Here is a 27,327-nt window from a genome sequence, read left to right as displayed (position 1 = left end):
AGTCCTTTCTTGCACGCTAGTCGTGTGCATTTTTACTTCACTTAAATAGAGTGTCTATACTATATAGTATGTCATTGGGTTGTTATTTAACTGCGCTTCTGCGCTCCCGGCGCCCAGTTTATTGAGTGTCCATAACGTGGTGTTAGACCCGGATACTTTAGGTGGAATGTGGTATCCTTGTCATCTGATTTGTGAATAAATTCAGATTAGTGCATTGGTGGAATATCACCGTCTCGAGGTGTATTGTGTCCCTACACCTCTGTCTATTTGAGGGGCATCTGCAATAGTCTACCACGTAGGTCTCATATATTGCATAGTAACATATCACAATGTTCATAACAGTTCGAAGTTTAACATTACATTTTTTTATTTTTTATAAACATTATATTATGTATACTTTTGTCCCATTGCCTCCCTATGATCCCCGCATGTTTGTCAGGTGGTACTGCGTGGTGTAGGAAGTTCCCATGTACCCCAAATCCCTCAGCCTGTTCCCCAACAAGCACCATCATCATTGATTAGGTTGCCCTTTACCCCAAGGGACACTCCTCCAACATGAGATGGCCGTAGTATATACTCTGTGCCACGGAGCGTGCAGGGGATCAAGGGGGGGGCTAAGTGAGGAGCAATGTGGTTGTTTATCAACTATAGATTAGCTACCCCTATTGATACAATTCCCATAATGCATAATCGTCCAGTTTTGTAAACCGCATCTGAATGCTATTTGTTGCCGCTTAAAGTCCATGAACCGCTTGACTCAAGTTATAACATTTGAGGCTCTCTTCTTGGTCTTATATTCGGCTGTTGTGTGGACTGTCTGGGCATAGATCTCTTGGAGCCGGTGGGAGATCGTCTGCGCTTCCTCTGGGGTTGCGATGGAGCCGTTTGTTGTGGATGATCTACATACCAACCCGGAATGAACACTTTCTGAGTCTGCGGAGAAACTCTGGAACATCTGCTGCTGATCGTAGGGTAGTTGAATCTCCATCCTTAGTCGCCGTCAGCGAAAAAGGGTATCCCCAATGATACCTAATATTGCGTTCTTGTTATGGGGCGCAAGGACCTGCGGCCTTGTAAAGTGGTCCAGGTCAAATCCGGAAACAGTTGTAATTGTACATTTCCCTGTGTCATAGCTGGGGAGTATTTGGAGAGTCTCAGAATCTCTTCTTTTAATGTGAAATAATGCACCCTACATATGACATCCCTTGGTTTGTCTTGTGGGAGGCCTTTTGGCCTTAGGGCTCTGTGGGCCCGATATAGCAGGACTGGTGTGTCCGCGGGCCTTTGGAGGATGTTATTAAATTGTGCCTGCAATTTAGTCTGCAGATCTTCGGAGGCCTCTTGTGCCTCCAGTAGGCCTCTCAAGCGCAAATTATTCCTCCGACTCCTATTGTCTAGTTCTTCATAATTTTTTGCCATATTAACATATTTCAGCTCCATTGCCTCTTGTCTTTTTTCTAGTGCTTTCATTGCAGCTATCGTTTGCAGGTTCTCGTCCTCCAATTCCCCTACTCTCTGTTCCACCTGGTGCACGTCTCTGACAATGTCAGTAATCTTTTCTTGCATCGATTCCTCCAGCTTTGCCAGCATAGATGCAAGCTCTGTCTTGGAGGGTAGGTTCTGTAGTATCTCCCTAATTTACATGTCTTTGATTATGGTAGACTGCTCCGAGGATGCCGGGCTCAGGGGAGGTGAGTCGGAGTCTCGTGGGGCCGCCGCCATATTGCTGTCCTCGTCATGCGTCAGGGCCTTTACTTTCTCTCAGAAGTACCTGTCCAGGTCTACCGATTTTTTGCTCGAGCCTTGTTCCATATGGTCCTGGGGGGCTATGGATTTCTTTTTGTTTCCCATCTGGGAGATTTAGTGCGTTTTAATCGGGTCTGTGCTGTGTAGGCGCCAGCTATGCGATCGCTCACATGGAGTATCAGGACACGCCCCCGTAGATATTGGACTGTAGAAGGGGCCCAGGGTTTATGTTTGCCCAGGGTCCCATACTGTTGTCTCTCCATTCCTGGCTGTGAGGCAAAGATTCTGGCACCTCCTGGCATTAGGATGGCACTGACAAGTTATCTGAAAATAAGATGGCAATGGTAAGCTGTTTGGAAAAATAAATGACACTGATTAGCCATTTTGGGACAAAGATGGCACTGGTAAGCTATTTGGGAACAAAGATGGGACAGATAAGCTATTTTGAGACAGAGATAGCACTGACAAATATGGTACTGGGAAGCTGTATGGGGACAGAGATGGCACTGGGAAGTTGGGCACCAATATGCACTAATAAGCTTTTTAGTGCAAATCTAAAGCTGGAACTATAGGAAGTGGGTTTACAGGTTATCACTAACTTTTGGAAAAAAGAGGTACCCTTCTTGCAGGTGTGAGGTTTTACTCAGCTGGAGTAAAAATCCAGTAAAATGTTGTATGTCTTATTTTGACATCATACATGAACAATACATAAAGGCAAGCAGTTCATGGCTATTCAAGACACAATCTTAAATGTTTTGTGACAAATTACATGATCATCTCATTTTAAATTTGAGTTCATGCTAAGCCCCTCTGTGTAATCCAGAATTGTCATAATAAAAATGAAAATAATGAAATGGTATAGGATATAAGATGTTATACTCAAATTAACCAAACTTGCCCTTAGATCCCCTTGTTATTATATGAGTATAGCAAGTAATTTTATGTAACCATGTCTTTGAACATATCAATATCTTGGCTGTAAATGAATACATTTTTATTTTTCCACTAGGATTTATTCACAAAGAAGTTGACAAATTAGATCACTACAAGTTGTTATGTCATACTGTATATCATGGTAAGGGAGAATTTCAAATATGATGATACACTGTGTGGTGGAAAGCCAACACCAGTCAGCAGGTGAAGCGCTCAAAAGTTACACGTAAATGACTCACCTCCCCCCTCTCTTGGGTATGTTTGTGATAACCTAGAGGTGGGGATTGAGATAAAGAATACAATTGTGTGATACGTTAAACAACAGTGGAGTGGTGGTAAAGATATATAGACCCACTCACATGGTGCTGAGCCTCAGCAGGACAGGCTCAGATCACTTAGGCAGGCGTGTTTTTAGGGGTACACGAAACCAACAGTTGGTGAAAATCGTACTGTTCCTTTAAAAGTAGAAAAGACCAGATATGGTGTAGTATATAGGTGAATTGCAATTTAGGTGGTGAAATACACAGAACTGCTCACCTTGTTCAGAGCCTGTAACCCTGGCTCTGAGTATAATGATGTATATGCCAATAAGGGGGCACAAAACCTATAGATGGGTATCAGGAACACTACTTACGTCCACAGGTAGGAGTTGAAAAAAGTAAAATTTATTTGAATTTTAAAAAACTAATACAAAATAAAATGACTGTATTAAAACAGTAATACAAGTAAATCTTCAATCCTCCTGGACGTCCGAGACGCGTTTCGCCGGTGGGCTTTGTCAGTCGGTATGTGTTCCTGTGTTCCCGCTCTCCTTTTATATCCAAAAGAGGCTCTGTAATTGCGGATTGATCGTGGCTGTGTTCCGCTTCCGTCACTTCCGCTTTCATCGTCATTCGGTGTGGTCGCATTTCCCATGTCCATAATAGAATAGAATAGAATTTCAGTCTAAGAATACCAATGTGCTCTATCACTGTTGTTGATATACATAAAATATAGTGTTGTCAGCATACCTAAAATTTGCATGAAACAGGGATGACATTTTCCATTTGCCCTCTAGCCATTGGTAAGTAAATATATACCACTGAAAAGTATGCCATGGACCCTTCAACCTTGCAGTAGTGTGTAACTTGTATGCCTGGTTAGCAGTGTATTACTTAAATTTAGACCCTACAGATATTAATCAGTTGATGATTTGCTAGTCATAGCCTCTAAACCTACACCTGTTTGAGAAAATGATGGACACTTTTCAAGTCATTATATAACTCTTCATTATCTTTCATTGAGCTGTTTTATGAAGATGCATACTAAAGAGATATGTGCTTTATGAGTTCTTGAATAGTCATAATCTACAACATAGTTATTACATGGTCAAAGTGACAAGATTCACCATGTTTTCTGGGACACATATCAAATATACATATTGATAGGCAGCACATGAAAAGGGTAGTCCTGTAGTATGTAGAATTCAAATGAAGGTCTATCAGATTAAGCAATTAGGCATTAGGCAATAATGTGGAATATGCATTATACACACTGCAGGGCAACCCTTTTCATGTGTTTTCATAAATATAATAAACTTGTATATCTCCCTGAAAACATGAGGTTCTGGTTACCCTGTACATGGTGGAATGTGTGATGTGGTCACAGGATTTTTTCAGTATTTGACTAATTTATAAAAATAATATATTAAACAGGAGAGAAAGATTGGCATTAAGGTAAATAGTTACCACATGTCATTTCGAAAAGCTCTGTTTTGTAATACTGCACAAAGAGTTTGGTAATGAGGAGTGATACAGTGATGTGTGGGAGATAACGAATAAGGCATGGGGCAGTAGTTCCAATGTTCCCTAATAATTTGTTCTTCTCTTACTTTCAATTTTCTATTCAACAATGTACTTCATAAGAGTTGTTTTCTCTTCTTTATTAATGCCTTTTCTAGATCTGCTGTTTGTACTTTTCTAAACTCTCGAGAGCTAAAGTTCTCTAGTTGCAAATGAGATTAAGTCATAGGGAATAGTGACTGTGATAAATGTGTGCAGCATTTGCAGGCTTTTAGGTAGTTTGGCACATTCTAAATTACAGTAACAAATACGGGTTATTCTCTTTTGCTGCTGTGTAACTCCCTATTGCATTTTGCAGAGAACAATCTTCTGAAAATCATGATGAAAGTGAATTTAGTGAGAGCAGAGATATTGTATTTAGATAGGATTTGGAAAGCAACTAAGCATATGATCTTCAGAAATGTTTTTTTTCCCAGCTTTACATCACAGAAAAGCAATCACATTCTTGACCTCTCAAATCAGAAAAACATTTTGTTCTCAAAAATGTATTCTTTGTTGTATTGTCTCTATAAATGTGAATAATCAGAAAAGGACAAATCTATATATTAGTCCACAGTGTTTAATGTCTAGTCTAGCAGTGTATCATTCAAAAAAGGTTGAATGCATCAATATGATTTTTTTTTCCTTTTCTCCCTTCCAGCAAGTACAATAACAAGTGAGTTTGTTTTGGGTAGTCCTGGTGCACAGACAATTTGGGGAAATAAAGTTGGTTATTCACTAAAACGCAAGATGTGGAGACTTGTTGAATTTATGCTAAAAAAGCTGAGTTAGTTAAAATCTCCAGTTAGCAGAGAATGTTTTCAAATCACCATAATTAGTTTTTTTAATCAAATAACTACCATATGTATATATGTAGTATGTTTCCATGTTATCCCTTTTATCTATTTGAATATTTGACATAAGAAGTGATAAGAAGAGTTATAATTTCACCTGTTTTGCTGTAGGGATTTTTAGCTGATAAATAACAATGTATATCATATTATCTGCCTGCATCGTATTAACCGTCTGTGTTTCTTTTTCCCTTTCTACATTTCCTGAGAGTTCAAAAAACATATCTGACTATCCTGGTTTCGTGAGAGAAGCAACCTTGTCTCTACTTTTGCTACATACTTTTAAGAAGGACAACCACTGTTTATGCCATTGGAGGAGTAGAGGCTCTTGTACCACTATAAAACCTAATTGTATTATTCACCAATGTACATTACTTCACAAATTCACTTTTTTTGGAAACATCTCATATATGTTCATGCTTATAACCAATAGTAATCCATAGAAATAAATATAGGTGCTAACTGCATTTATAATATAACAATAATATAAAAGTTATTGCATCTGCATTGGGATGTAGCTCAAGCAAATGGACATAATGGTAAATACTTAAGGAGCCCAGGTTATAATTGTATACATAGATAGGGTAACCATATCCACCATGTTTTCAGGGACACATATCACATATACATACTGACAGGCAGCACATGAAAAGGGTTTCCCTGTAGTGTGTAGAATTATGAAGAAGATGTATACGACTAAGTAATTAGGCAATGAAGAATCATGCAGAATATGCTTGATACATACAGCAGGGTAACAGATTTCATGCATTTTCATAAATGACAAAATAATACGTGTGCCTGAAAACCTGGTGGATATGGTAACCCTATATATAGCAGTAATGAGGACTGAATGTTGACTATGTAGTCTGTTCCAGAGATGTGCGCTTAACTGACGAGGCTTATTCAATATCAAAGGTGTCCTTGTATCCATCAAGTGTGAAGAACAGGGGCTTATTTTAGATCCTACTAGATTGGTAGATTGTAAGCTCATTTGGGCAGGTATTAGTAGGGAAGTTAGTTACACAGGGTGGGATGCATTTTTTTTTTACACTTCACTTTTTCTGGTGTTTAAATTAAATAAAATGTACGTTATATTATATTTTTTCAGTAATTGGCTTGTGTATCTTTAATGTCAGTATTATCATAATATTAAAAAAATATATCATGTTTTTATCTTTACATCCTCATCTGTTCAATCAGTCCTCTAGTTATGGTTAGTTTTTATGTTGTGTTATTAATGTTAAGACCCTGGTGGACAATGAACTAAATAGCTTGTCTAGCAAGGAGACTCTTTGCGAGATTTGTGTTCTTAAACCCCTAATTCCTGATCTTTAAAATGATATGATTTACAAGTTTACTTCCTGGAGAGTAGCATGTGAGTTTAAAACAAAGGCAGACAGGGGACGTTTAAGCCCGGAGTTTGATAAGTTTGAGTGGCATTTGAAAGTGGCATGACAAATACAGCTGATTTGGATTGTGCAATTGGGAGAGATAGATGAAGCAGAAGTGAAGAGAAAATATATTTTTTTAAACTAATAGAAATTAAAGTATTGGCCTGGAATAAAGAAAATATAAAGGCCATTATAACAGGGGTTGTTAATCATCACAACACACCTTGTCAATTATTCCCTGTGCCCAGTAAGAGCACAGCAGGGGCTGGCCAGTATCTCAATAAGGGGTTGGGCTTGGGCTATTTATTGTTGTGCATAAGACACACACTTTCTCTTTGAAAGATTATGGCAAGTTACCTTTGTCCCTCTTTATTTTTTCTGTCTTGTGTGCAGAGTTTGGCACCAGTGCAGGGGTTGGCCATTATGAGGTGTGGCCAACATAGGTGGCAGTAGCTGTAAAAGCTATCTGCATGGGCTCCCCATGGGCTAGTCCCTGGGAGAGTGAAGTATGGCTACTAAGCATAATATCAATGCAAGTAGCCAAAAGGACATGGATTACACCTACACCACATCTTCGGGGGCATTATTGTAGGTGGGCTAGGATAAGTGACACCCTACCGCTCATAGATTCTTGATAATAAGTATTACTTATATTACTTATATATATATTTATCATTATATGTTATTGATACCCGGTTTTTATATAAACATTTGGTATGTTATTATCTGTTTATATTTACAGCTATTTTAAGCTGTTTTATGTTGCAGCATTTTTCCAATAAACACTGCAACCTTTTTAGCCATTCATGTGTCTGTGTAATAAAATTATGGGACCAAACTTGATTGTTTAATTACTTCCTATATATAAGGGATCATTCTTCCTTACACAATTTGCCTAAGCTGAAGTGCCATGAAACACGAGAGGTATTTGTAAGGATTTGCTTGCATAAATGACAAACCTATAAAACTATGATGCATGTTGTAATTTAAACTACAAATAAAAACAGCTCATATAAAAGAAAGCTTTTGCAAAGGCTCCTTTTTTATTTTGTTTAAAATAATAGCAGACTAAACTAGAAATATTTATTAGTTTAATAAGACAGCAGGAAATAAATGGAATGGAATATAAAAATCTGTGCTATTGCAACAGTAATGTCTTGTTAAAGAGAATATTTATGCTCTACAATTGTAATGAAACATGCAAAATAATTTGTTTAAATGAATCCTTTTGAATATGTGACTTACGTGTGCTTAGATACCAAGTAATGAGATGAAGAAAATGCAGGTGAGTTGCCATATCATCAAAGGTTAACATTTTCTAATTGGATTATATCAATTACAAGCTGCTGAAATTACACTCAATGTATTATTAATTTTCTAATTGGGTGTATGCACATTAATTTAAGATAAAGTATAGGAATTAATTGAATGGCAGTGTCAGGTAATTGCCAGTTGCAGTAATTTAATTTGGTTATGTGCAGGACATTGTCAACCTGATCAGCATGTCATAATGTAATGCATAGTCAAATCTTTTAATTTTCATCCTAGTCTTGATTAAGTTAAAGTAGGTCTGTTGTAAGATACAGGGTTATACAATATCTTATCTTTTTTTTCAGGGAATGATTCCCTGAACTCTTCTCTAAATAACAATTATGGTTTGTAAAAGTCTGATATACTCATTAATATTATATTTATTGCCCTTAGAAGTAGTGAAAAGCCGGGATGACTTTGACAGCAACTGTTCTTGCAATTCTGAGATCTAATGAGGTATCTCATAATGATTTGATTGCGTTATTACAGTTTTAGTGTAAAAAAAAACATGTGCTAACAGGGTACCACTAACAAATTTATAGAAGAAAACTGTGTCATAATTTTGGAATGTGGAGCGGAAATCCAGAATAGGAGAAGAGCAAACATTGGCAAACCAAGGCCTAAAATTGAGAAAGCTCTTTTTGCGCTGGTAGGACAATATCAATCGCAAAAAAAAGTGATGTGCAAAGGTAAAATGCAAAATGAAGGCCCACCAAAGTCAAGCCAAGTAAGTAATCTGCTTCCCTGACTTACCTGACACATTGTGTGGTGGTGACAGGTTTGTCGGTGGCTTCATTCCCCCACCTTGGCAGCTGCTGCCTAATGCGCACTGAGGCGGCTGAACTCTGAACATGGTGACGCAGTGAAGCAACTACTTTCAACTAAGAGCTCCTTTACTCTCCCCACCTTGGACCGGCGGGGGTGATCCAGGTCCACACTTGAGGGACAACCAGTGCTCAGCAAAACCCAGTAAGCAGTGGGGAGAACCCATCGCAGTTTTACATACATACCTTGCCTCACCCGATATGGCAGAGTCTGAGTTCCCCTTCAGCGCAAAACTGCTTGATTTTGAAGCCAGACTCAATGCAATCTTTGACCCCCTCTGGAGGCAGTTGAGGAACAGGACCGGTGAACTCCAGTGGGATGCTTACATCCAGCCATCTCAGAGTCTCCCAATGCATCTTCCGCGACGGACCTCAGCTCCAAGACCACTGCAGACCCGTACAAGGCAGAGATGCCCGGGTCGCAGCAACATGCGCAAAGTCGGACACAACTTACTTACAAGTCGGCAGCAGTGATGGACCTACTCCAATCTACTCAGAGGGATGAGTGAGGCCCCAGACGGACATATCTCCACTTTACATTGCAATGTCACAGAAAGCAGCATATAGGCTCTTGTGCCTGCTGAATGAATCACTGAACCAACAGGCTATTATGCTCCAGAGCAGTATAGGGTAAACAGGGGCTGAATATCTTGCCAGCAAGCATGAGTCTGTCTCCTTCTAATGCCTTGATATTGCAAGCGTTTTGTTTATTTTCATGCTTATACCCACTGAACGTATTATTGATTCGGTTTAAAGCCTTCTCAATTAATCAGCTGACTACCATTAGACAGTGACACAACGCTGGTAGCTCTTGCGACCTGATGACCCTTAGGTTTTCTTATTTTCATATTCTTTGAGTGTTAGACTTACTTTTTGACTAATCCATATCCTGTTTTGACACGCATACCTTATCTGACCAACACTATATTCCTATTATTATATTATTACGCAGTCACGTCACTTGCCATGTTTTAAAATGTATGACAATATAAAGCTTGTTACTGCTGTTGTGGCAACATAGGCTCGTTTGTTATAAATTGCACAACAAAAATTAATAATAAAAAAAAAAAAGCAAAATGAAATGTAGGAATGGTCTGAATATTAGATATTTAAAGTGTGGGACTCAGCCGGGTTAACAAAATAACTAAAAACACCTAGGAGACAACTGGTCTCATGCTGTGTGCATCATTGAAGGAGACCAAGTGCACTTGTGGTGCATTCTGTATAATTGTGAAGTGTTCTTCATGTTCAGTACTGCAGCTATGTGTCATAAAAGAAACGCATGCACCTTTAATGTTCTGGTTCATGCCCCGTGGAGACACATAAGTGGATGCAAAACATAAACTGCTCTGTAGAGCTTACAGTCTAAAAGTCAGTTGTGGTTTTTCAACAAATCGAAGAAGTCAGGAGAGATCCATATACAATAATGCTTTTTTCACATGCTTTCTTTTCTGTTATTTGGTTAGCTCTTTTAATTTACTTTTTCAATATCAGCAGTTTAGGATAAATTTACAACATATCATACATGATAACAAATAGCTGAAGAGGTGATTTTAAACCTTGATTGACAACAGCTTGATTGATTTTTTCCGTCTTTTGGCTTTGAATACAAAACTGTGCTTGAGCATTCATCATCAATAATGCTCCATATAAACAGTAATATGACAGAGCAGACAGCAAATAATTGAAAATGTTCCCAGTACTCTTGTTGATTACATAAATAGAACTTTACACAAAACACAAATTACTTGGTTTGTGATGTTATCTGATAACTCTAAAGGGTCTGCAGAGTATTGATTTTGTCTGGCAAATGAAACACTGCAGAGCCTTTGCCATGTAATGAGCACGTTACTTTTGTAATTTGAATTACAATTTTTAGAAACAGGAATAGGGGAGCTATTTATAAAAAGTAAATAGCAAATCAGCGTTGAACCAACATGCACTAAGGAGTTTTGGAAGCATTATGCTGTTATTCATTATGTTTAGTTGTAAAATAAAATCTATTTGTGGCATGAAAGGTTGTTTACACATTTTTATAGAATAGAATGTATTACTTGTGACTATAAAAGGACAAAGATAATTGCTTCGTTACAAGAAAAAAATCACAAAGGGAATGGCAGTGCAAAATATGGATGTGTCTACCTTCAATAAGGGATGAGAAGGATAGAAATTCATTAAAAGGATGTGGATACTGTCAATTAAAAGCATAGACATGTGTGAAAGAACTAAACCCACTTTCTCCACAGTGAAATTAGATTTTAGTCAATTAGCACCATTGTGGCATTCCACTTCAGGCCCACTCATTCTTTCACCCAACTGTCATGCCTTAACTATGGTATCCTCTTACTTCCTGGTTCCACGGAGCCTAGCCACACCCCTTTATGACACGGTCTGCCTATTTAATCTGACTGCACCAGCTGATCAGGGCTGGATTATTGAACTACGTTCCTTACTCACAACCCGGCTACAACTTCGTTGTGAAAGCCTCTGCTACCAGACCGGACTGAAAGACTCTGCAAAGTTCCCTTCACCTCTCCTCATCCACGACTAAAGATTAAACACTCTTCATACGCCTCTGAGGAGATCTCGGGAACCAGTGTTCTATGTGCCGGAAGCTAAGTAAAACCAATGTGATAAGAGTTGCATCTAAAAGCTGTTATTACCTATCTCCAAAAGTCCTTCGGTAAAAACAATCCCGTTACAGCTAACTTCAACTCATACTTCATATCAGTTATCTGCATCTGTCTTGCTTCAGTTAAAGTATGGAACAGCTATTGTAATTACTTATCACCTAAACCGTTGATTCTACTAAGAGACTCTTTATTGATTCAGTGTCTGCAAGTTACTATCGTTTACTCCTTAAAGCTACAGTGCCTGTAATTGTGGACTTCAGTTATCATTTACTACTTAAAGCTACAGTGCCTGTAATTGTGAACTTCAGTTATCATTTACTACTTAAAGCTACAGTGCCTGTAATTGTGGACTTCAGTTATCATTTACTACTTAAAGCTACAGTGCCTGTAATTGTGGACTTCAGTTATCATTTACTACTTAAAGCTACAGTGCCTGTAATTGTGGACTTCAGTTATCATTTACTACTTAAAGCTACAGTGCCTGTAATTGTGGACTTCAGTTATCATTTACTGCTTAAAACTACAGTACCTGTAAATTGGAATTAAAGTCAATACCTTTTACTTTTTATAATAAATATTCAAACTATACGAAATCTGCAGTTGTGTTCCTTCATAACAAATGTTTAGACGTGACACCAACATTAATAGGAAGCTACCACTTATTGCTGGGCTCCACTCATCCTTGCACTCGTTCAAGGTCTATGTTTGCATCGGTTTGCTGCTGGGAATACACTAGAATTAAGGGTAGCTTAGGAACCATAACCAATTCATCTAGGTAAATTGGTTATAAAGCCTAGAGTCCCCCGGTGTTGCCCCTCCTTTCAATGTTACATTATTTTTGAGCGTTTTAATACTGAATGAGGGTATTTTGCTGTCCACGGTCTGGACCTCTACATGCATCCCTAGTCATATCAATTTAAATCAGCAATGAAGGGTTGTGATAGGCTGAAAGCAGTCAACTGAAGCTCAAAGCTAACCAACATCTCCTATTGCTGTTTAGGCTAATGCTTCCTCATTAGCTGAAGCAGCATAGATGGGACAGGCTGCTGAGTATTCTTGTTTAGCCATAAGTCAATAAAATGGTTTAGCACTGAACAGAACAGCTCAAGGGGACTACAGACACTTCATCACCTAAAGTGTGCCTTTGAAGGATGGACTACTCCACAGACCAAAATGTAATCACCCAAAGCGCAATGAGGTAATACTTCACTTTTATACCGAGTATTAAAGGAGAGTAGAGGGAGCCCAGAACAGGAAAGGGGCGAAATAAACTTGAATAAAATAAACCTATCACATTTTATGTGAATAAACACACTTAATCCAGGTATAAGCTGCATATGCACATTATCACATCATACACCCATTAAACATGTGGACCACATGATGCAACCAAAAAGTAAATAAAAAAATGTTTAATTCTTGGAAAATGAGGTGAATAGACTGTAAGCTCGTTTGAGCAGGGTCCTCTTCAACCTATCGTTCCTGTAAGTTTTCTTGTAATTGTCATATTTATAGTTAAACCCCCCTCTTATAATGTTGTAAAGTGCTACGGGATCTGTTGGTTCTTTATAAATGGCAATAATCATAATAATAACAATCACAAACAGCTATATGCGAGGGTGGCAGTAAGTTAGCTTTTATGACATGAGATGCTTTCAGCTGCACTCTTATCATTGCCGCTTCATAACTCACGTGCAGTGGCATACTAAGGGGAGGGGCGGAGGGGGCGGTCCGCCCCGGGTGCCACTAGGTGGGGGGTGCCATGACCCTGGTGTGGGGGCTGTGTGAGCTGTGGCCGCACAGTGCCCCATGGTAGTTAGGGTGCCGTGCAGCCAGAACAGCTCACACACTAAGAGCAGCTAAACTAGCCGCACGGACGGAAAGTGGGGGTGGGGCTAATCAGAATCGGGGCAGAGCCAAACCGGCAGCGGGGGCGGGGCTTAATACGGCCCTTACCCGCTGCTGTTACTGCTGCACATGGAGGTGCAGCAAGAAGACATCCCTGCCTCTCCACCTAACAGGTTTCAGCAGGACTCCAGGGAATCCACTCCTCCTCCACCTGTCTGTAAGTAATAGTGTGTGTGTGACTGTGTCTGTAAAACTGTCTTCCTGTAACTGTGTTTGTGTCTGTGTGTCTGCATGCCTGTAACTGTGTTTGTGTGTGTGTGTGTCTGCATGCCTGTAACTGTGTTTGTGCGTGTGTGTGTGTGTGTGTGTGTCTGCATGCCTGAAACTGTGTTTGTGTGTGTGTCTGCATGCCTGTAACTGTGTTTGTGTGTGTGTCTGCATGCCTGTAACTGTGTTTGTGTGTGTGTGTGTGTGTGTCTGCATGCCTGTAACTGTGTGTGTGTGTGTCTGCATGCCTGTAACTGTGTTTGTGTGTGTGTGTGTGTATGTCTGCATGCCTGTAACTGTGTTTGTGTGTGTGTATGTGTGCATGCCTGTAATTGTGTTTGTGTGTGTGTGTGTGTGTGTGTCTCCATGCCTGTAACTGTGTGTGTGTGTCTGCATGCCTGTAACTGTGTTTGTGTGTGTGTGTGTGTGTGTCTGCATGCCTGCAACTGTGTTTGTGTGTGTGTGTGTCTACATGCCTGTAACTGTGTTTGTGTGTGTGTGTGTCTGTCTGCCTGTAACTGTGTGTGTGTGACTGCATGCCTGTAACTGTGTATGAATGTGTGTGTGTGTCTGTCTGCCTATAACGGTGTGTGTGTGTCTGTCTGCCTGTAACGGTATGTGTGTGTGTGTGTGTGTGTGTGTGTGTAACTGTGTGTGTGACTGTAACTGTGTATGTGTGTGTGTGTGACTGTGTGTGTGTGTGACTGTATATGTGACTGTCTGCCAATAACTGTGTGTGTGACTGCCTGGCTATGACTCTGTGTGACTACCTGTAACTGACTGTGTGTGTAACTGTCTGCCTATAACTGTGTGTGTGACTGTGTGACTGTCTGCATGTGACTATGTATGTGTGACTGTCTGCCTGTGACAGTTTGATGTTGCCTGTAACCGTGTGTGACTATCTGTCTGTGACTGTGTGCATGTGACTGTCTGCTGCTGCCTTTTACTGTGTGTGTGTGTGTGTGTGTGACTGCCTGTTAGCATGTGTGTGTGAATGTCTGCCTGTAACTGTGTGCATGACTGTCTCTGACTGTATGTGTGACAGTCTGCCTGTAACTGTGTGTGTGACTGTCTGCCTGTAACTGTGTGTGTGTGTGTGTGTGTGTGTGTGTGTGTGACTGTCTGCCTGTAAATGTGTGTGTGGGGCTGCAGGGATTTTGTATTGGGACAGGAGTCTTTATAAGGGGATTTGTAGATGAGGGTTGCAGGGGTTTTGTAGATGGGGGCAGTACAGGATTTGTAGACGGGGCGGGACAGGGATTTTGTAGGAGGGGGTGGGGCACACAAGGGTTTTGTAGAAGGGGCTGACAGCGGTTTTGCAAAGTTTCCAAATTTGTTCAATACATTAAAAAAAAAGGAAAACATTTAATAGTGCCTGATAGGACTTGATAGTGGATGCTAAAGAGATGGAAATGGGATCCAGACATGGGATCCAGACATAAAGGATTAAGGAATTTTGATGGTATACACAAATCAGGAATTCTTTATCATTAAATATATAAAGTATTCCAAATAAACTACATTTCCCATGACATCAACTAGTCTTTAGAAATGGTCAGGAAATAACATAAAAATGTACTTGCTTTTATCAAATGGCTTTGGTAACTGAAAGAGTCAATATATGGAAAGTTAAAATGCATAATCAGAGTAGCTTTAACTAGTCGGGTAAAATTTTATTTTTTTAGACACTTTTATGCTTATTTTACAAAACTATATATAACGGTGGCTTGCACTAGATTGATGACGCTATAGAGCGAAAATGTTACCGTTCCCCTTTAAACTAATTTCCATGCATGTGTGTGGTTATCAGAGGCAGCTCTCTAATTAGGCGGTTAAGAGGCCGCCTAAGGCCTCGCGCTGGCTGGGGCCTCGCGGCCGCCTAAAACGCCTGTGGGCAGACTGTGTCAGGTCCCTGGTCACTGACCGAGGACCTGACACCAGGAGGGGGCCCGGCGGCTTGCCCGGTATGCCGCCGGGTGCGAGGTCCTGCCTGGCTGCCCGGCCAGCCACCGCAGACACCGGTCTGCAGCTCCGCAGTGAGCAGAGCTGCAGACCATGTGTCTCGCGAAAACCGGGCAATCAGAGCGTTGCCGCGGGTTACCATGGCAACGCTCTGATGGTCTTGCGAGATTACATGTCTGCAGCTCTGCGGAGCTGCAGACCGGGATCAGTGGCCACCGGACCACCAGGGAGCCCACTGGACCACCAGGGACTAAAGGTAGGCTATCTTACCCCCCACCACACTCAGCCTCCCTACCACCCTCCCCACCAACCTCAGCCTCATCACCCTCCCTACAACCCTCAGCCAGCCTCACCACCCTCCCCACCACCCTCAGCCTCATCACCCTCCCTACCACCCTCAGCCTCCTCACCCTCCCTGGCACCCTCAGCCTCCCCACCCTCCCCACCACCCTCAGCCTCCCTACCACCCTCTGCCTCACCACCCTCCCCACCACCCTCAGCCTCACCACCCTCAGCCTCCCTACCACCTTCAGCCTCACCATCCTCCCCACCACCTTCAGCCTCACCACCCTCCCCACCACCCTCAGCCTCACCACCCTCCCCACCACCCCCCACCACCCTCAGCACCCCACAACCCTCAGCCTCAGCACCTCCCACCACCCTCAGCCTCACCACCCCCACGACCCTCAGCCTCCCCAACCTCCCCAATACCCTCAGCCTCACCACCCTCCCCACCACCCTCAGCCTCACCCCCTCACCACCCACAGCCTCACCACCCCACCAGACTCAGCACCCCCCACCACCCTCAACCTCAGCACCCCCACCACCCTAAGCCTCAGCACCCTCAGCCTCACCACCATCCTCAGCCTCACCACCCCCAGCACCCTGAGCCTCACCACCCCCCACCACCCCCCACCACCCTGAGCCTCACCACCCTCCCCACCACCCTCAGCCTCCCTACCACCCTCAGCCTCACCACCCTCCCCACCACCCCCACCACCCTCAGCACCCAACAACCCTCAGCCACAGCACCCCCCACCACCCTCAGCCTCACCACCCCCACCACCCTCAGCCTCCCCAACCCCCAACACCCTCAGCCTCCCCACCACCCTCAGACACTGTAGACACTAATTAATAAGTTGTACCATAGTATTTTGGAGACTGTGAGTGGTCTGCTTTTATATCCTCTCAGCACTCTTCAAGTATACTCTCTCTGTCATGTAAACACTCAGAATCACTTCAAACTCTACAAATAAAACAAGATATAGAAGTGTAGAAAGGTGATGGGAGTTCTGATAAATCGAAAGCCATGTTTATTCAACAGCAAAAATGATTACTTAACATGAGGACTATTACTCAATCAAGTTCCGTTCATGATTAAAGACACAGATGATCTATACATTCTGGAGCTGTATATTCCCAGTGGCTTCCTTGATTTTGGAACTGCAGATGATATTGGACCCATAAATCAAGCAGGGCTGGCTACATATTGCTCTTTCTTGACACACATGCAGTGAATACGACACATGCCTTTTTAATGAAACGAGTACCATGTAACTATCTTGTTCTCTTCCAGATGATCCCTGAGGTATATCGGGCTTCACTTGTCCTGAACACTGAGGAAGCAACACCTCAGTAGATGCATCTTTTTTCCACATGCCTATATAAGGAACATTAACAGAGACCTGGTGTCATGAGTACTTATCTTCATCACACATGCTTCAACTCCACTGCCAGACTATCCTCTCAGACAGAAGGTATTTCTAATGACCACTGTACATGTCAATAAAGCTGAATTGTTGTCAATGATGTGTGTCATATTTTGGATGAATCCTGGCCTGTGAGTGCATTCAATACCAGCTTTGGCCATTGGGGATGGGTGCAACTTGCCTGCCATACCAACTGGCAATGCATTAATTATCTTGCTGGTGCTCATACTGGTTATGTGGTTGTCTTCAATGTTTTGAATTTTCCTTTAGCCCCCTGTAAGTATACACAGCTGCTATAGTCCTGTGTCTGAGCACTGAGTTTATTCCCGACAGTCTGCTGGAAGGCCTCCTGTGTATCCCATTCTCCTGGTTCCTCTCAAAAACTTCTATTTGAATTTTACTGTGTTCTGATTCACTGTCTCCAGCTTTGTATTTTTGATACCGGAGAAACTGACGGAAGCCAAGCACAGAGAGATGGACACAGGTTTCTTCAGGAAGGAAGAGATTCTTTATTCGGTTCACCGATCGGGACTCAGAGGGACTAATGTCACCAAAATACAGCAAGTTCTGAGCCCCGGACAATAGTGCAGGCTCCTTATATAGGCATATAACTCCTCCCATATTAAGCTCCACCCGCACATTCTCTTGACCAATCAATACAAATAAGAATTAACTTCCTGCTTGACCGCATGGCCTGTCCAGCACAATGGAGGAGGGGAATACTACATCCTGTATTCTCGCACATGCTCCGTACACTACTGATCGTATCTTGCCTCGTGCAACCAACTGATCGATACGTCAGCATATGCACGTACTCATGCCACGTGGTAATCTCGGCCTACTAAATTTATTTTTACCGAGATTCCACCACATTCCCCCCTTTGATGCCTCTTGATATTTCACAATTACTTGATATTTCACAATTACTTGAGGCATCACTTAACCTTGGTTTGCATACACCGCAAGTTACCATGAACCAGACTTGTCTATGATGTGAATCTTTCAACACTCATCTTCCTGCATTGGTTCTCCCTGATCTAGAGCCTTATATTTATAAATAGCCATTATCTGTGCAGCAGCCTTCCTCTCTGCTATATTTTCTATCAGGCTTTGCACAGACCTAACTACTAAGGGTATAAGACATGGCAGGAGTAGACACAACATTAAAATCAGTAGGACTCCACCTACCAATGCCTTAAGCCCTCCAAACTGCTCATACCAGCTACCAAACCAACTACTTGGATTAGTTGGTTTAACCATATGGCTAGTAAGCTCAGCTATTGCTTGCCCTTCGTCATCTATTTGAAGACAGCAATTGCTCAGGTTAAACTTCCCACATACACCTCCCTCTACTGCCAATAGGTAATCCAAGGCTAATCTATTTTGGTATACTGCTGTCCTCATCCTGGTATTATGCTTCGCTAGAAGATTGAGCGCTTGTGAGGTCTCATTAGTAATAATCTCAACCACCGCCTGTAATCTTATAATATGGTTGAGCATATAAATTGGGGTTCTATAACCAAAGGTACCATCCTCTGCCCACGTGGCTGGCCCATAATACTCTATAATACGCTGGGGAGGCCATTCATCATCTTCCCAAGCGCCTATCTCTATGAGTCCCCTTTTCTTCCTATGATTCACATCATACACTTTAACACCTAAAGTCTCACCTGTTTCAATAGGTAACAAGAAGAAGGATGGCTTGAGCATACCCAACACACATGCCCCTTCCCAGTCCTGTGGCAACTCCGAATAGGCTTTCTTACCACAGATCCAGTACAAATTTGCTGGGGCTCTCCAACTAGATGTGATGGATAAATCAAACCATACGTCCTTTAAATTGGCATATCTTGCAAACGGGTTAGATGGTTCTGAGACATTTGAAGCCGACCACCAAGTTGTATTCCTTGTATCATCATCATAAGCTTTTTGCCCTAGACAAGTTAACTCTCCTACAGAAGTATTATACATCATTCCTTTCCTTGCTATGCAAATATAACCTATGATGGAGGTCTTTAATCTCCACTCAGATTTACCTCTAACACTCATCTGATAATCGGCTTGCGAAGATATGGATTGTTCAACTGCCTCAGAACCGGACATTACCTCCTTTGCTTCCCAAGGCCATTGGTCTCCCATGTTAGTACCTCCACACACATAGCAGTTGGTAACATTAAGACTACCGGCAATACTTTCAGCTAAATCAATGAACAGGTTTTTAGCGTTATGGGGGATCTTATTATCTATACTCATTTCTTCATAGAAGGAATGGTATACCTGATGAGTCTGGGAGGTTACCGTATCAGTCTCTATCCCTATAAATAATATTGTCCCAGGGTCTAAACCCGTCCCGTATATTTGAAACCCAAATAAGTTACCATATTTATCTAAGAACTTGTCGGGGTTATTTATAAGAATATGGACCGGATTGCATTCCATAGACTTACAGTATGGATTGGTAGGCAACTTAGTCACAATCATGTCCTTGTCTGCTGTCTGTCCCCAAGTTGCCCACCCCACACAAGACCAATATGGGCAAACGTTATATTCTCTATTTGGGCATCTAGGACTCACATACTTATTTTTACTACTGGGACAAATATATTTATCATTAGACCCATACGTTCTCTCCCATCTAAGATCCCCACATACATTCCACGGCTTTCTACCACTTGATATCGCCTTACATGCATCAAATAGCAGAACACCCGAAGAATGTACGGATTCTAACACCGTTTTATTAATTAGGGTCCCCTGAGGATCTCCATTCCTGAGAGTCAACCAAATTGTACAGGGTTGATACTCTGGACTGAAGCACTTAGGTTCTCCTACTCCTAAATGGCACACACTATATTCTATATTTAAGTATCTACATCTTGATACATCTCCTTTACACTCGTATTGCGAATGCCAAATTAGGGTCTGGGAAATATGGTTACCTGTTCTTGTAGTCTTAATGCATACCTCACAGCTAGGAGTGTCGGTACCTCTACCTTCCTGAATATAAAAATACACATATAAAAACATTGTAGTGTAAATAAAGAAAGTATACAGTAAAAACAATGAAAACAAGTGTGGTAGCTAAAGTGCTACAAACCACCTGAGTGGGAAAACCCCTCACACCACTCAATATAACATAAATGAATACATACAAAAGATGGTAAATCACACTTCCGGATATGTCTGTAAAAAATAAATATAACACACACAATAGTGTAATAGAGTTTGTATAGCTGAACAGTGCAGAATTCTCAAATGAGGTACTCACAGACGTGGAGCCAATGACGTGTGGCTCTCACTGGTATCGCCTTGGGACGTTTTTTGGGAAGGATGTCCCTCTCCTGACTGGCTCTCTCCTCCCACTTGATTTCCAAATGATTTCAAGATGGGTAAATGTTGTCAATTTCTCAGGAAAAATATATAGATAAATCAAGCTCTTCAATATATAGAGAATGGCATAAATAGCCAATGAATTTATTTGTTAAAAAGCAAATTATAAAAACACTTAATGTTAAAATAACATATAAAATAGTGCAAAGCTTTTAGCTAAAAACTGCTAAAAGAATAGATAGCCCAATGGCCAAAAAAGTCCGAAACGCGTTTCGCCCCTGTGTGGGGCTTTGTCAATCGGTAATGCAGTCCAAACTCTTCTCTGGCGGCTTTTTCTTCCATTGCGTCCTTTTACTTCCGGGTTCCGGCTGGATTTCGTTGTGGAACGCACTGTGCGTTCCAAATCACTTCCGGGTTCGGGGTTTTTTCCATTTGGAACGCATTGTTGCGTTCCACTTCATTCGCTACGTCACTTCCTGGCCCCAAAAGTCAATCTTTCGCAGCACTTAATGCATATTCCTCATACACGAAATAGTCTTTTGTTATAGTATAGCGGAAACAGTCTCTTTGTAGCCTCAATTAGATAGATAAATCGCATTAGTAATTTTATCTCCAAAAAATGTGTACTTATCTTCTATTAAACCGGAGTGAAGGAAGGAAGAGAGGAATAACTCTAAAATGTGTGAAGAATAGCCACTAAAATGTGCCAAAACCATCTATTTTATGACTAATAGGTATACAATGAAGAAAAGTCTTTTAACTACTGTTCACTTTTAAAGGGGCAATGATTAACACCCCTTACATTCCGTAGAGGCTTATAACGACATACAAATCAGAACACATTTTTCATGCATCTAAAAAAAGTGGCACACCTCAAAATCAGAATTCAGACCGTGGGGTGCAAGAGTATTAAAATTATATATGAATTGCATCTCTTCTTTCCCTATTTTTTGGTTAAAATCGCCTCCCCTCCAATCTCTTTTAACTGTTTTCAGAGGACAAAAAAACAAATTATCTGGATTTTTTTGGTGATATCTCTTAAAATGATTGGACACACTGTGCGTTTCTACCCCATTTTTAATATTTCGTATGTGTTCTGAAATTCTTATGTGCAGGCATCTAATGGTCCTCCCTATGTATAGTAATTTACAGGGACATTGTAGTACATAGATCACTCCCTTCGAAAAACATGTTAGCTGGTCCCTAATATTAAAATCCTTATTAATGTGCTCTTTCAGGTTAATTAAATGTCTTTTCTTACTTTTAGTGCTCCTGCATGCTAAACACATTCCGCATCCGTAAAAACCTTTGTTTTGATTTAAAAAGTGTGTGCTCTTAGTTGGACCATCACTACTGTGGACCAAAGCTCTTTTGAAATTTGCCGCACCCCTATAAATTATATTTGGTCGGATAGGTAAAATGTTTTTTAAAATGGGATCTTCATGTAGAACGTGCCAATATTTCTTTATAACCTTATTTATACCTCTATGGTTACCATTAAAATTACAGATAAAGGGAATTTCTTTGGAGTGTGTTTGTTTGTTAGATTTTGGTTTATATGTCAGAAGTTTTTTTCTTGTTATTTTTTTGACATCTTCTATGTCTTTCTCCAAAGTTGTTTTCTCGTACCCTTTATCTTCAAACTGTACTTTTATTCTTTCTGCCTGTGCTATATAATCATCCTCATTGGTGCAATTCCGCCTGATTCTGAGGAATTGCCCTTTTGGTGCATTGTTTAGCCAAGGCCTGTGGTGGCAACTCGATTTTTCTATATACCCGTTTGCGTCCACTTCTTTAAAATAATTTCTAGTTTTAATCTGGGCATCTTCTATAAAAATTTGTAAGTCTAAAAATTGTATTTCTGTCTGGTTGTGGCTAGTGGTTAGTAAAATCCCCCATTCATTGTCGTTGAGATAAAATATAAAATTCTCTAAAAACTCTGCAGGGCCATCCCAAATGAACAAGATGTCGTCAATGTATCGATGGTATGACACCAAATTCGACACCCAAGGCTGGCAGGAAAAAATAAAATGTTCCTCCCAATATGCCATGAAAAGGTTCGCGTAACTGGGTGCGAATTTGGTGCCCATAGCTGTGTGGAGTATGGATCATTATTTAATGTGCAGTTTGCAATATATATGTGTATTATATGGTGTGGCGCATACATATATATATATATATAAATATATATATATATGTATATATATATATTTAATACTAATGTACATTTGGTTGTATGAAATACTGACTGAATGACTATTGACTGAAATAGGCTTCTTAACTTAGCTTAGATTTGAAAAACGTTACACTTTCAATGACATTTCCACAAGGTTAAAGTTAAATTAGAATAAACACATGTGCTGTCAGTCAAATGTATACAAAAACACTTCGTAAGCTAATTACAAGCTCGAGCCATTTAGGGAATATCCCAAACTTAGATATGCAATACATTACATCATGTAACAAGTTAGAAAACCTTTTTGGGAAAATCACACAGGTGGGGGCTGCTTTATAGAGGACAAAATGCCTATTTAACTGAAGGAGAAAGGATAGGACGTTGTCATTCTTTAACATTCATTCACTCAGGCATACATTCAAATTCTCACTTGCACACGGACATCATACATGCTGTAAGCCACTAAACTTTGGTAAGATTAATTATTTACTGACTATTTTTGCATTCTGTTACATTCATCCAATACACTTTTATCTTATATTTATTTGAGTCATTGTTTCATTTATTACAATATTATTACAGTGCCTTTTCGGGTCTTCAGACACTGAATTATTTTAGTGATAAATCAAATAATCATCTAGAATAGTTAAGGAAAACAGTATTTATAAGTAATTTGGGAACGGAAGGGTCTACTCCGTATATAGCTATAGATTGCATAAAGACACGCTAAGCTTAGAATGACCCGGAGTGACCTTTTGTCGGTAAAGGTCCACATCATACCTGAAGCGAGCCATAACTATCAAAATTGAAGTATCACCGAAACCGACAAGCTGTGCCTCGGACTTGGAGATAAAAAGTATCATTGTACCAAAAAAAAATATTTGTTAAAATGAGGTAGATTCCTTCCATAATAAAATCTATTTGTTCTCTCCTAAAATCAGCTTTGATTAAAAAGTATTCGACTGCTTTTATCCCTTTCTCATGCGGAATCACAGTATACAATGATGTGACATCACTTGTGGCTAAACGGTAGCCATCTTTCCATTGTATTGATTCCAAAATTTGCAGGGTGTGAATGGTATCTTTGAGATGAGCTTGTGTTTTGATAACTATGGGTTGTAGTAGTATGTCGATGTATTCGGAAATACGTGAGGATATTGAATCTATACCGGAGATAATAGGGCGGCCTGGGGTGTTAACTGGATTCTTATGTACCTTTGGCAAATAATAGAAAACTGGGATTTTTGGATGGGTTATTGTTAAATACTTGCCCTCTTTTTCCGTAAGGATATTCTCTGCAACTCCTTTTTTGATGTACTTATCGAATAATTCCTTTACTCTCTCAGTGGGATTAGAATTTAATTTTCTATATGTCGTTGTGTCAGATAGGATTCTCTCGGATTCCTTCATATATTCCACTTTCGACAGTACCACTATCCCTCCCCCTTTGTCCGCTGGTTTTATTACCAGTTCTTTGTTCTTCTGTAGTTTTTCCAGTATTTTCTTTTCTTTTATCGACATGTTGTACTGAAATTTGTTCAACTTTTTCATTTTGTTGATTTCTCCCATCACCATAGTCTCAAAGGTTTTCATCTTGTCTGAAGTCATGTGTTTTGGGTAGAAAGTAGATTTCTCTTTTAAATCAGTTTGTACGTACCTTGTACTTGTGTCTATTTCTTCTACACTGATAGTGCTATATTCTTTTTCATTAAAAAAACTTTTTAAGACATAGACTCCTCATGAATTTGTTCATATCTATATAAAAGTTAAATTTGTTCATTTCAGCGGTTGGAGCAAACTTAAGTCCTTTTTGTAGGACTTGTATTTCTCCTTCTGATAGTGGACTATTTGTAAGGTTGTAGATTCCGCTGGAATCTACATTCGTCCCCTCTTTTCTTTGTTTCCCCCTGTTCCTTCCTCCGGTTCTAGTTCTCTTGATCTCTGGCGTTTCCCTGGAGATTCCCACAGTATGGGTTCTTCTTGCCATTTGAGTGTTTCTATTGTGGGGTCCTTCTGAAAAACCGGTGGGCATTCTTGTCTTCTCTTGGTGTGTCGTTGTTCTAAAGGGGGTTCTCTTCTGTCTCTACCTCTCTCTTGTAGTGTGTCTACTCTTCTTCCTTCTTCTTTCTCCTGTCTTTGCTGGTCATGTTTCCTATCTCTAGTTGCCTAATTGGGACTGTTGCTTCTACTTTTTCTTTCTTTCCTTCTCCAATCTATCGGTAATTGTCTTTCTCTTCTGTATTTCTGAGTGTCATGTGGTTTTTGGGGGGATTCATCCTGTGTCATCCGCCTCCCTTCTTTCACGACATCTCTATAACTCCTATTAGGGTGGTAGTATGTTGAGGTGGATGCTTTTTGGGACTGATGGTATTCTCTATTATTGTTCCTATTATACTGGCTACTTATTCTTTGTTCGGTCCTTCTGTTCGTGATATTGTCATCTATTGGCTGTCTATTTTGTCTGTTTTGTCCTTCCTGAATTTTATACTCTCTGTTGTGTTTTGGAACACTTTTATAGAGATTGGGGTTCTCATTTTTTCGGTCACTATAATTGTGTCTATTATTTTTTCTTTTTGGAAACCTGATATTGCCTGTTTTATAATCGTTAGTGTCTCTTAGATATTTTTTTCTTTTAATGGCAACTGTTTCTTTCTCAGCTCTTTCTACTTTTATTTTAATTTCTTTTATAGTTTGATTAAAAGTATCTGGACTGGAGGTGTCGCTAAGTTTCTGTTTCCACATATTAACTTCCTCATCTAGCTGTAACAGTGTTTCCTCTCTTCTGGACACTATGTATCCAATTACACTGAAGGAGAAACCTTCAAGTAATTTATTCCATCCTGACATAAAGTTTTCGTTTTCCCTATCAAATGTAGGGTCTTTTTCGAACCTCAACCCTCTCGGGGTGATCCGTTCTTTCACATATTTCTTTAGGGTTGCTACCTCCCATTTAATCTTCATCTCCCGTATAAGGGATTTTTCCAAATTAATCTTACATTTATCAGAATTAATGTATTCTGTACTGGGGGTAGCTACTTCATTTTCAGAAAACATGTGGTCTATGTTATTAACTGTATAGTTCCTATCTTCTAAATATGACATTGTTAATGTATACAGAGGGGAATTAAAGTAATGTAGTGTAAATAAAGAAAGTATACAGTAAAAACAATGAAAACAAGTGTGGTAGCTAAAGTGCTACAAACCACCTGAGTGGGAAAACCCCTCACACCACTCAATATAACATAAATGAATACATACAAAAGATGGTAAATCACACTTCCGGATATGTCTGTAAAAAATAAATATAACACACACAATAGTGTAATAGAGTTTGTATAGCTGAACAGTGCAGAATTCTCAAATGAGGTACTCACAGACGTGGAGCCAATGACGTGTGGCTCTCACTGGTATCGCCTTGGGACGTTTTTTGGGAAGGATGTCCCTCTCCTGACTGGCTCTCTCCTCCCACTTGATTTCCAAATGATTTCAAGATGGGTAAATGTTGTCAATTTCTCAGGAAAAATATATAGATAAATCAAGCTCTTCAATATATAGAGAATGGCATAAATAGCCAATGAATTTATTTGTTAAAAAGCAAATTATAAAAACACTTAATGTTAAAATAACATATAAAATAGTGCAAAGCTTTTAGCTAAAAACTGCTAAAAGAATAGATAGCCCAATGGCCAAAAAAGTCCGAAACGCGTTTCGCCCCTGTGTGGGGCTTTGTCAATCGGTAATGCAGTCCAAACTCTTCTCTGGCGGCTTTTTCTTCCATTGCGTCCTTTTACTTCCGGGTTCCGTAAGACTTTTCTTCATTGTATACCTATTAGTCATAAAATAGATGGTTTTGGCACATTTTAGTGGCTATTCTTCACACATTTTAGAGTTATTCCTCTCTTCCTTCCTTCACTCCGGTTTAATAGAAGATAAGTACACATTTTTTGGAGATAAAATTACTAATGCGATTTATCTATCTAATTGAGGCTACAAAGAGACTGTTTCCGCTATACTATAACAAAAGACTATTTCGTGTATGAGGAATATGCATTAAGTGCTGCGAAAGATTGACTTTTGGGGCCAGGAAGTGACGTAGCGAATGAAGTGGAACGCAACAATGCGTTCCAAATGGAAAAAACCCCGAACCCGGAAGTGATTTGGAACGCACAGTGCGTTCCACAACGAAATCCAGCCGGAACCCGGAAGTAAAAGGACGCAATGGAAGAAAAAGCCGCCAGAGAAGAGTTTGGACTGCATTACCGATTGACAAAGCCCCACACAGGGGCGAAACGCGTTTCGGACTTTTTTGGCCATTGGGCTATCTATTCTTTTAGCAGTTTTTAGCTAAAAGCTTTGCACTATTTTATATGTTATTTTAACATTAAGTGTTTTTATAATTTGCTTTTTAACAAATAAATTCATTGGCTATTTATGCCATTCTCTATATATTGAAGAGCTTGATTTATCTATATATTTTTCCTGAGAAATTGACAACATTTACCCATCTTGAAATCATTTGGAAATCA

Source organism: Pelobates fuscus, chromosome 5 (genome assembly GCF_036172605.1).
Source record: "Pelobates fuscus isolate aPelFus1 chromosome 5, aPelFus1.pri, whole genome shotgun sequence".
NCBI lineage: Eukaryota > Metazoa > Chordata > Amphibia > Anura > Pelobatidae > Pelobates > Pelobates fuscus.
Note: the sequence above shows the minus strand (reverse complement) of the source record.